Below are 12,501 nucleotides of genomic sequence, written 5' to 3'. Positions count from 1 at the left end.
GGGCTCATATGGGTTTTCGGTCCATTTTTAGGACAGACCAGACACCACATCGGTGGTATGGCCTGGAAAATGGATTCAGGCCGCAGCCCAAATTAAAACCGTGAAATTCCCGTATATATGGCGGTCAGAGAGGCTAATGGGGGCCAAACCCCATCCGCATCCGCTCCTCCGCCTTCCTGCCTCCCGCCGACGATAAATCCTGCCCCCGTCGGCGAGCAAACGGCGACGCGCGCGCGTAGATCCAGCCTCCCCTCCTCCCGCCGGCGAGCGATGGTGTCGGGGCGCGACTCCAGCGGGCGCGGGGGCGGCCAGGTTGGCCACGGCGGAAGCTCCAACGACCGCGGCGGGAGCTCCAACGACCGCGGCGGGAGCTCCAACGACCGCGCCGGCGAGAAGACGGACGCGGCGTGGATCCGGCGGTTGTACCGGTTCAGCAGGCACGGCATCGCCAAGCATCCCGCGTTCTCGAAGCGCAGGTCCACGGCTTACCGACACCGCGACTCCTCCTCTTTCGATGGTGCTTCAAGCTCCCGCTAGCCGCCGTCAACAGAAATTGTGGTGAAGACGGAGCCTGAAGACGCGCCGGCGCCCGCGTTCGCGCCCGGTGATTATCTCGACGACGCGGAGCTCGAGCGGCTCCTGCCGAAGCTCGCGACAAAGCTGGCCTCGCGCCCGGCGACTTCGGCGACAAGCGCCACCTCGATACCGTCATCGGGCTCGTCTCGCAGACGAGCCGCCGCGAAGCGGACAAGGCGGAGGAGTGGCCGCGGAGGAGCAGGGGAAGATTTTCGCCGACCTTGGCAGCGACGGCGAGTGAGGAGGCCGCCGACGCGCCGCCGCCGCGGCATAGGACTCCGTGAGCATCCCGGAGCCAAATTTTGGTACTAGGTTGCCGTGGCGATGAGAATTAGCTCGAATAGTAGCCCAATTCGAGTAGCTTTTAGTTGATCGTAGCCGAATTTAACTTATGTATGTATGAACTGTTGAATGCGATGCAAATCTATCTTACGCGCCAATTTTTTTTTAATAAGCAGTTATGTTTAGCGTATTTGATCCGTGCGCTCGTTTTACAAACCCCAAATCTGCTTTGGGGTTCCATGAATCGGTGGTTTTAGGATTTGAGGTTTGGGGTATCTGCTAGAGATGCTAGATGTTCTCTGACTTGGCATTTATTTTTTCAGATGTGATATATGCACTTGGGTAGACACAAATTTCAGAACGCATGGCATGGGCATGCAGGAAGCAAGCAAGCAGGTTCCGGAAACTAGCTAGGAGAGTGTTATCACCAGAATTTAACCGAGTCAGAGGTGGGCCGCGATCAAGATGGACGTGAAGAATATATATATAGGAGAAATACGTGAATCGGCCTTTTACCAAGTTGGGCTTAATTGTCCGTGTATCTGTAACATATTAGATCGCATCTTAGTTTAGAAGTTAGAATCTTACTCGTGCACGGTTTAGTGCACGCCCACATTAGAAAGTCCGCTGGACTATAAATATGTATCTAGGGTTTATGGAATAAACAACAACCAACGTTCAACCACAAACAAATCTCGGCGCATCGCCAACTTCTTCCTCTCGAGGGTTTCTACCGGTAAGCATCATGCTGCCTAGATCGCATCTTGCGATCTAGGCAGCACAAGCCTGCCTACGTTGTTCATGCGTTGCTCGTACTGAAGCCTTTTTGATGGCGAGCAACGTAGTTATCTTAGACATGTTAGGGTTAGCATTGTTCTTCATGTTACATGCTTTCGTAGTGCAACCCTTGCATGTCTAGCCGCCCTTACGCCTATCTTAGGTGTAGGGGCGGCACCCCGCTTGATCATAGTTTAGTAGATCTGATCCGTTACGATTGCTCCTTGTTCTACAAGGATTAGTTTAATATCTGCAACAGTTAGGCCTTACAAAGGGTTGGAGGATCCAGCGGCGTGTAGGGTGGCGTTTGCTAGTCCTAGAACGGATGTTCCGGGGATCAATCTCGTGTTGGTTTTTAGGCCCTGTCTAGGATCGGCTTACGGTCACCGTGCGCGAGCGCGAGGCCCAATCGTGAGTAGGATGATCCGATTATGCGGTGAAAACCCCAGATCGTCGTAGATCTAATTAACTTTACCTTGATCAAGCAGGACCACCATATATTCGGACACCTCGTCTGAATCATGGGTGGATCGGCTCTTTGAGCCGATTCACGGGATAACCTGAGAGCCGATCGAGGCTCGTATTTAACGTTTACGTGTGTGCCCTGCAGGAAACTAAGCGAGGCATCATCCACACCTTCCCGACCAGGTATAGGTCAGGTGGCACGCCCTTGTGATAAACATCGGCGCGTGCGACCAGGAGGCTTTGCGGGCCGTCGCTCGGAGGGACTGGGGCCAGCCGCAGCCCTAGTTGTTCCCGGCTCTACCGTGTTGCCCGTCTCTGCCCGCCGGGGGTTTCTGACGTCAACACATTCTGGCACGCCCGGTGGGACAGTCGACGACATCCACGACATCGCCATCTACATCCGAGATGGCGGAAGACACTCCGGTCACGTACGCGGATCTGCCTGATGAGCTCAAGAAGAAACATGACGAGATCAAGGCAACCCTCGAAGCCGAACTCATCGGCTCCTTCCACCGAACCCGCTCCCATGGCGTCAGGTGGAAGGAACTCGAAAGTCGAAATCTAAATCATGTCTCCGTGCTCCTGCACGATTCATTGGTCAGTCGCAACTCTTGGCAAGCATACATACACGACGAAATCCAAGTAAAATATGATGGGATCTAAATAAGACATTCTAGCGGAGGGACGGCGACAGGATGCGGCAGCCGGCAGGTTGTGGTGGACGCCAACAGCAGCATCTCGGAAGCCCGGCAGGAGCTCCGGTGGTCAGCACCACTGCCACAACCAGAATAGCGATTTGTCCAGTTGCTGCTACTAACGACGGCCTCTCCTTCCCACACCGGAGCAGGAGCTACGAGTGGCTGGCCTTGACCTCCTTCTGCTCCCTCCGAGCAGAGCATATCCTCTTCAACCATCACCATGGCACACACCACATCGCAGAAGACTACATAAAAATTCATTCGCGTGAACAGTCGTCGAGGAGGAGCAGCTGCAACAGCAGCGAGAAAGAGGACGACGCGTAAGAGGTGGAGAAAGACGAGAGACTGACCGAGGAACTAGAGGTGGGCCGACTGCGTACGTGGAATAAGAAGCCGTCCATGGCTGGGCGAGACCCTCCTTCTGGTCGGGCATGTCCGGGTCATCGTTCCCTTCGCGTGGTCGCCGGCATCCAGGCGCAGCTGCAGCATCGCAGGACGACGACCTCCTTCTGGACTCTGGTCGGCCGTGCCGGAAAGCACACACGGGCAGCATCTGGGGGAGGTCCGGCCTTGGTCTCCGTTTCCTTTTCTGCATGGGAAAATAGCTTTGAGGAGGACGAAATCGAGGCCTGGAGGCGAGTAGGGGAGTAGTAGGAGCTTACCGTGGCTGTCGAGGTCGATACTGATGGCGTGGAGCGGTGGAGGAGGTCCAGCCCTGGCGCCGGCTTCATCCTCGGGTGCTGCACTGCTGCTGCTTGGACCCCAGGGCGGCAGCAGGGCCGCCCACGGCTGGCTGCACAGCCGCTCCGGACAGTGGCGGCGTCGAGGGCCACCGCCGGGTGGAGATCCTTGACGTTGTTCCGGGCTGCGCGCCTCTAAGGTTTAGTGGCGGCGTCGGGGAACCGAGCGGTACTGGGGTAGGAGGTGACGGGGTGTGGTAGAAGCAGAGGGACGGCGAGGCCAGCCGGCGCGGTGGCGAGGCTGGGACTTGTCTAGGCAAGAAAGGGGATTGGGTAGCGGCTGGTGTCGGTCGAGATTCCAGAAGCTAGATGGAGATTAGAGGCTGGCAGACTGTTGTCACCGGCCGTGTCATTAGGTCCCAAAAGTTCCCGCGCGGCCCGAAACAAAACGAATTGGCGAATATTCGTGAGGTACCTTTATACCCTCCCTCCCATGCTAAGAGCCAGTGACTCGTCCCAAAATTTTATAATTCGGCCGCGGGACTGATACTGAGATATTTTCATACTAGTGTTCACTAGTAAAATCAAATTGATCAGGTTCAAGATGGAGGATGCGGTTTGTTCTCCGTGCGGACGACGAAACTATTTTTTTCTAGTAGCGGAGAATTCATATGCTTGAACAAGTTTAGATAAATTTCATTTTCTTCCCAGCAGCATTGATTCAATTACAAGCGAGCCAGTTAAGCTTTTTTGCCATTTTGTAAGCATGAAATGTCAAGTTGCCCTACATGCATGAAACATCGGTCCGCGTGTGTAAGGATGATCGCAATGCACATGCAATGATGAATACACACCTAAAATATGGATTGTGAAAAGAACATGGCATGACACTACAATAAAAAAGAATACATCTAAAGACGCTACTATAAAGGGTTAAAGAGTTATAGGGGTGTCTTCTTATGCATCATCTCAAGCGCCCTAGAGACGCATCCTGAGCACCTCTAAAATAAAATGAGATGCTATAAAATACGTGTTTATGCTAACAGAGACAAGTTGTAGATGGACAACACACCGTCTCTACCAACAATGTTGAGTCGCCTTATTGTGTCCTTAAATGGAGATGCCTTTTGTTATATGAAATTAATTTATTTTCCTCTACAAATCTCTTCAATCAACTAGCAGTGGTTCACATCATATGACTGGTTGGTTCACATCCTATAATCAAAATCAGATTTCAGGCGGTCCCAAAATAAAGGACATTTAAAAAGTGTGGCACACTATCGAATAATATAATATATTATTTCATTGGAAATGTACTTTACAATTACCTGAAAGATACAAACATGACTAGACCTCTATTTCTTACAACTCCATGTATAATCTCCTAAGTAATGAGATGAGGGTAACCCCTTTACTACGCGTCACTCCTCGCGGGCGATCGAGGCGAACCCTAGCCTCCCCGTGCCAACTCCCTTCCTCCTACCCTCTTACCCACCACCGCGAGCCGGCGGCGGCGGGACTGTCCTCACACACGTGCGAGGGTTTTTGTGTGGGTCAGAATCGTCTAGTGGCGGTGCTCCTCGAGGCTACATGCTCTCGGTTCGACGGCGGCTGCATGGCGTGGCGCCGACGGTCCAGGCTAAGACGATGCCGCGACGTGAGGCCATGTGCGGGGGAGGAGGGTTCCTGTTGGCGCCGTGGCCCATGTTGGGGCCGGGTGTGTTCCGATCTGGCCAGACGGGCCGTGTCTCGGGCCAGTGTCGGCGGGAATATCTCCTGCTACGCAATGCCGTTGGTTCTAGGTATATGCTAGGAGGGCCCAGATCCGGCGGCCTTGGCGGATCTGCTCGCACGGCTCCTGTCTTCGGCAGGAGGGTCACTGAGACGTTCCAGCTGTTGTGCGAAGGCAAGATATTGGATGCCGACAACGTGGATGGCTTGACCGGCGGCGTGGAGATGTCGGTATCTGCACGGTTATGTCCTCGGGCGTCGCGGTGGGGGTGCTTCTCTACGGCGGTGTGTGGCCTTCGTCAGGGCGGTCTTGCGAGGAGTGAGGTCGCAGCGACGCCGCTCTTGGCTTTTTGCTAGCGCATGGCGCGGGTCGGGTGGTTGTGATAGGGGTCGGTTTGGCACAGAGCTGCTGATGGATGGCAGCAGTGGTTTGGGAATAGCAACGCAGTGACACGACTGATGGGGCTTGATCGGGGCTCGGCAGGCAGTCGGGCCTGATTTAGGCCTAATTGGTCGTGCTACTGCATCCGGACGGCGGGCAACTCGTGTGGTGGAGGACGGACCCCCTCCCCTAGTTACCGCTTTCAGTGATGGTTGCTGGTTATGGTGTCGGTCTACCCGGTCCATTCTGCCTGTGTTGCGATGTGTTGGCCAGGCCATGGGATCGAGTTCGGGGCATGTCGGGGCGGCGGCCTCGGAAGGAGAACTACGCGGTTGGCTCTTTGGCGGGCAACGTTGCGGTGGTGGTGGTCTCTCTCTTCGGTCATGGGGATGGCGTGGAGCGGACAATGGGGGATCCTGTGTTGGCGGCATTTGGCATTGGCAGCTCCCAGATCGTGATCGGAAACCTACCTCGGGGGGGGGGGGGCAGCAGGGCGGCTGAGTTGTCGGACGTGGGGTGAGGATTCTTCCGGGCGAAAGCTCTTAGTGCCTTGGCGCCAACGACAGTGATGCCTGCGGGTTTCGTAACCCTCTTGGGGGCGTAGTTGTGGGTATCCTTCCCGTGGTACGACTCTGGGTGAAAACCCTAGACCTCGCGGTCTCGACGGCGGTGGCGCAATGCGTCGTTACCCTCTTGCGGGCGTCGTCGTGGAGCTCCTTCTCGACTCGGTCCGGTTTCAATGTCGTCGCTTTTTTCTGTATTTTCTTTTGTTTTATCTTTCATCTGCTTTTTAAGAGGTTCTCCTCTCCACCTTGTATCGGTTAGGCCGTTGCGGCTTTATTAATAAAGCGGGGTGAAAGCCTATTTCGAGGAAGTAATGATATGAGATCTAGTATATAATAGGTCCCATAAGTTATCAGCTCCCCGGTTCACTTCTTCTCCGGACCTTCTTGCCTATCTATTCTGAGATGCATGAGAAATCTCCGGAAAATAAATCTCGCAGACGGACAACTATGCGAGCAAATATTAATAGGTAAACTATTAAACAAATTGGCTGCAATTTAATATGCTTATGATCTCAGAGTGTTCACCCACATATGTACTATAGTGTTTGAGACAGAAAACTACACGGGCAAATATTAATCATGCACATAGACAACTACACGAGAAAATATTAACCATGCTGATAAACAACACGAGCAAATATTAATCGGTAAACTATTAAAAATATCGTGTGCAAACAAAAAAAAAATGTATCCTAGAGGCACGCAAGTTAGCGCCGGTCATCTACTTGTGTCGTTAGGTCCCAAAGCTCCGGTGCGGCCCGAAACAAAACAAATTGGCGAATATTCATGAGGTATCTTTGTTCCTCTCCATCCTGGGCTACGACCGAGCGACTCGTCCAAAAATAATTTGTAAATTTAATTTGGTGCGTGATTGATCCTGAGGTTTTCCATACTACTGCTCACGGGTAAATCCCGGTTGATCACGTTCAAGAGAGAGGATGGGATTCATTTTCCATTTTGAAACGACGAATTCCATTATTTTAACATTTAACATTACCTTTGAGGTGGGACCACAAGTGAAGAGTTGTTTGCTAAGATTTGTGCATGTCACTGACAGCATGTCAATGAAAGGTAGTTCAATTAGTGTTCATCTTGCTGGGCAAGGAATGAGTGAGTGAGTGAATGCAGGGTACAAATGTATATTTTTTGTCTGATGGTCGTAACAGATAACAGTCTACTTGGAGCGGGTGGTGCTGCCGTGGGGCCAATAGCTCCTATGCGACGTCGTTGAAGAAACGCGTCCAGAATGCGACGTTGTTGGTGGATATAGCTCTCATGCGACAGCTGAGATGGCCCAAATAGCCTATGTGCGACGGTCGGCCCGGACACGGGTTAGTGGTAGTATTATGTGATCCTCGCGGGTCCCACAACTTATACACATCAGCCGAGGGGCCTCAAGCGCGGGTCCCACAACTTATACACATCAGCCGAGGGGCCTCAAGCGCGGGATCCACCAGCTTGTCCACGTCACGGCGTGGGACCCACAACTAACAACTGAAAACAGAGCCGCCACTCCCCGGAGCCATCCGACGCCACCATTCCGACCGTTGCCCGCACCTTCCACCCCTCTCCCCTCTTCTTCTCGGGCTCCGGCGACAAATCGCGGCGGCAGATGTCGAGCGCTTCGTCCTCCCAATCCCGCTGGCCGCAGTATGGTCCAGTGGCCGATGACGAGGTGCCCGGATTGCCCCGTACCGCACCCTCGAAGCGGCGTGTCACCATGTCCGACACGCACGGCAATCTTGGGCGCGAGTATGTCAAGTGCGACAGACAAGCCAGAGCTGGGGAAGGTCAGATCTTGGTTATACCTCTCCCAATTTCATTTTGGTGTGTCCAATTTCTGCTTGTTGAGCCGATTTGGGAATTAGGGTTCATATTTCCGATTTGGGAATTAGGGTTCATCGTTCTGATTTGGGAATTGGTTTCGGGATCTACGCGAGTTGCAAGCATTTTGAGTGGTTGGACGAGTACATCGATAGGATTCAAAGTCAAGGCGCATCCCCGGGGCTGATGTTGGACAAATCTGTAGCTCCCACCACCGGCGGGCTTGCTTCAACTGTTGGGAATGGGGAAGAATTCAAGGCAGCTGAGTTGAATGAGCTGAAGCAGATGCACAAGCAGAGATGAAGAAACTCGTGGTTCTGAAGAAGCGGGATAATATGATGGCTGCATTCTTTTATCTTTGTGTAATTGCTCTTGGGATTGCTTATGTGCTGATCATTAGTCGATAGACGATGAAGTTAGATATGAATGACATGGCACATGGTCTTCTTTGATTTCCATCTAGATGACCGTCAAGAATGAATTGCAATTTAGTTTTTGTGCAATGTTAATTACCGTTCAACGTGCACTGTTTTTGTGATAGAAGAACAAAGTGCATTGTTATGTAGCCTTCAATATAAGGCAATGAGCAAATTGTAGTATAAAGTTTTGTAAATAAAATGAGTAATATTCAAATTTGAGGACAGAAAATGAGAAGCAAAAGAAAAAGGTAAAAAAGAAATAGATGAAAAGAAGTGGAGGAAAAGAGAAGCGGCCCGGGCCCGGCCCGGCCTGTTAAGCTAAATGTAAAGCGGGCTGCGTCCGTAAACGAAAAAAAGGGTTAGGATTGAGACCTAACCCTGTGGCCCGGCTCTGTTAAGTTAAATGTAAAGCATGACCTGGGTTTTTCATTTCATATCACTCTTTTCTCGGTTTCATATGTTTGAGGGTTAGGATTGAGCAATGTGATGCACTTCGTTTTACCAAATGCATAAATGTTTGACCACATGGAAATTAAATAAAAATACTCATAAAACATGGAAATTAAATAGCATACATAAATTGGGGCATATATGCCGAAGCAAGCACACGGTTCAAACTCACACGATACAAACTCACACGATAAAACACACAGAACGACAATAGATAATAAAAACTAGAAAACAATAAAAGATGACGCGACGCCGTCATCCTTGGCTCCTCCTTGGCTCCTCCTTGGCTTGGCTCCTCCTTGGCTTGGCTCCTCCGGTGGTCACTCCTCCTCCTCCTCGATGGCGATGGTGGGCGGGTAGTGGAAGTTGTAGGGGAGGGAGTGCATGTTTCCGAGAGAGGGAAGATCGCACGGAAATTGGTGAAGATGTTGTAGGTTGTGAATGCGATGAACTCGCGTCCACACCAAAACACCTTCCCAAGAAGGAAGAAAGCGTCGTGGGGGTTGACGAAGCGGACGGTGAGGCCGATCCGGAGTTCACCGTTGCCCCCGTCGAAGTACGCGTCGAGGTGGAACATGGGCGGCGCGCCGCGAGGGCGGTTGAGGTGGCGGTAGCCTTGCGAGAGGAAGACCTCCGCAAGTTCCCTACCAGTCCTCCACCGAGAAATGGTCCACACACGGAGTTGGTTCTCCACAATCACTCCCGCCGGGTACTCGCGCTCTGGGACGGTCGCAGGGAGACGCGTAGGTTGGGTGGGTGAACGCCATGGGCTTGGTGATGGTGGCTAGGGCACGGATGGGACGGTTGCGGCTTGAGAGAAGGAGAGTAGTGGCGAGTGGTGAAGAGGAAGGGGATGGGTGCCCTTAAATAGCCAAAGAATGGGAGTGGACGGGGGCATCGTGTGAAAGAGAAGGAGAAGGGGAGGGGGCGTGTGAGAAAATTAAAAGGGGGCAGGGCCCTTAAATGGATGAGCTTGACCCGTGTTCGTTTGCATGCCCGTGTTTCCTGAAACGATGGCACGTCTGCACTGCCCGCCCGCCAATGTGAGCTGCTCCATGGCTGAAAAGAGAGCACGCCGCCCCCCGCACTGCGACACGGGCCTGAGACGCAATAAATAGCTCCGGTACTACGCGGCAGGGCTGAAAAAAGATGCCCTTCTGATTTGCTTGTGTATGTTTGTACATGACCGTTTGAACTTAAAGTAGAGTATTAAGAAAATGAATCGACTAAAATAAAATGAGTTTGTAAAATAGACACGAAAATGAGTTGATTTAAAGAAACTATGTTATGCTTGTATTTGGCAAACACACACGAAAAATGAGTTGAATAAAAGAAAATGAGTTTTGTTATGCTTGGATTTGAGAAAGACACATGAAAATGTGTTGAAAAAATCAAAATGAGTTTTGCTATGTTCGGATTTGGCAATGACACACAAGCATGATTTGATTTTGAAGAAACTAAGTATGTTATTCTTGGATTTGAGAAAGACACATGAAAATGTGTTGAAAAAATCAAAATGAGTTTTGCTATGTTTGGATTTGGCAATGACACACAAGCATGATTTGATTTTGAAGAAACTAAGTATGTTATTCTTGGATTTGAGAAAGACACATGAAAATGAGTTGAAAAAATCAAAATGAGTTTTGCTATGTTTGGATTTGGCAATGACACACAAGCATGATTTGATTTTGAAGAAACTAAGTATGTTATTCTTGTATTTGGCAAAGACACACGAAAATGAGTTGAAAAAATCAAAATGAGTATGTTATGTTTGGATTTGGCTATGACACACAAGCATGATTTGATTTTGAAGAAACTAAGTATGTTATTCTTGTATTTGGCAAAGACACACGAAAATGAGTTGAATAAATCAAAATGAGTATGTTATGTTTGGATTTGGCTATGACACACAAGCATGATTTGATTTTGAAGAAACTAAGTATGTTATTCTTGTATTTGGCAAAGACACACGAAAATGAGTTGAATAAATCAAAATGAGTATGTTATGTTCGGATTTGGCTATGACACACAAGCATGATTTGTTTATCAAGAAACTAAGTATGTTATGCTTGTATTTACAGAAAGACACGTGAAAAAGATTTGGATAAAACAAAATCAGTTTTGTTGAATAAAATAAAGAAGTTTTGTTACCGTTGGTTTTACCGTTGCTCCTCTAGATGCCAATGACAGACGACACACACTGCCCGGCCTCGTATTTTAGGGCCCCGTATTTTATGTGTAGCTTTAAAAGGAGTGGCAAGGCTGAGACGAGGACGCTGCACTCTACAACACAATAGCCTCGCTGCGACGCTGCATGGGGCATGCATGCCGACGTGGGCGTTCCGCTCGATGGCTGGGTCGGGCGCGCAGTGCTCTCCAGAGGCGACACGTTTCGGCCCGCGCGGACAAAAGGATGTGAGCTCAGCCCAAAGGGAGAAAAGATGGCGGCCAATCAGATTCGAGAACTAGTCCTCCCACGGATCACGCTCGCCAGCCCGCGGAATCCTTCTAGAAGCACAGATCGGACGAATGCGGTTGGTCCTCGTGGTTAGCCGACGGTCCGCATTTGCCGTTAGGGTTAGCTGGCCAGCAGATTTGAAATGAGGATAAAAAATTCAAAAAAATTCAAAAAAATATGAAACCTGCTCACATTGTCTTCTTATGTCATGTAGCAACAACTCAAGTTGATAAACATGGTCTAGATACATTGTAACGAAAAAATCATGTGTACAATGTGATATCTTGAACTCCGCCGTACGAAGTCGAGGATTTGAGAGAAGGGTTTGAACTTTGAATCATGGAATGGAACCAAAACTTGGAAATAGGTTCATTTTGGTGTAAGTAAGAAGGATCCATGCTTCATTTCTCAAATTTTTGTTTTGAACTTGTTCAAATGCTAGTCAAACCATAGCTTTGACCAGATTTGAAATGAGGATAAAAAATTCAAAAAAATCAAAAAAATATGAAACCTGCTCACATTGTCTTCTTATGTCATGTAGCAACAACTCAAGTTGATAAACTTGGTCTAGATACATTGTAACGAAAAATCATGTGTACAATGTGATATCTTGAACTCCGCCGTACGAAGTCGAGGATTTGAGAGAAGGGTTTGAACTTTGAATCATGGAATGGAACCAAAACTTGGAAATAGGTTCATTTTGGTGTAAGTAAGAAGGATCCATGCTTCATTTCTCAAATTGTTGTTTTGAACTTGTTCAAATGCTAGTCAAACCATAGCTTTGACCAGATTTGAAATGAGGATAAAAAATTCAAAAAAATTCAAAAAAATATGAAACCTGCTCACATTGTCTTCTTATGTCATGTAGCAACAACTCAAGTTGATAAACATGGTCTAGATACATTGTAACGAAAAAATCATGTGTACAATGTGATATCTTGAACTCGCCGTACGAAGTCGAGGATTTGAGAGAAGGGTTTGAACTTTGAATCATGGAATGGAACCAAAACTTGGAAATAGGTTCATTTTGGTGTAAGTAAGAAGGATCCATGCTTCATTTCTCAAATTTTTGTTTTGAACTTGTTGAAATGCTAGTCAAACCATAGCTTTGTTGTTGACTGGAATGTAGTAGAGTTGAATGAAAAAACAGATTTAGTCATTGCACCAATATCTGACATTGAAATGGCCAAAAT

The sequence above is a fragment of the Lolium rigidum genome, chromosome 4 (genome assembly GCF_022539505.1).
Source record: "Lolium rigidum isolate FL_2022 chromosome 4, APGP_CSIRO_Lrig_0.1, whole genome shotgun sequence".
Taxonomy (NCBI): domain Eukaryota; kingdom Viridiplantae; phylum Streptophyta; class Magnoliopsida; order Poales; family Poaceae; genus Lolium; species Lolium rigidum.
Note: the sequence above shows the minus strand (reverse complement) of the source record.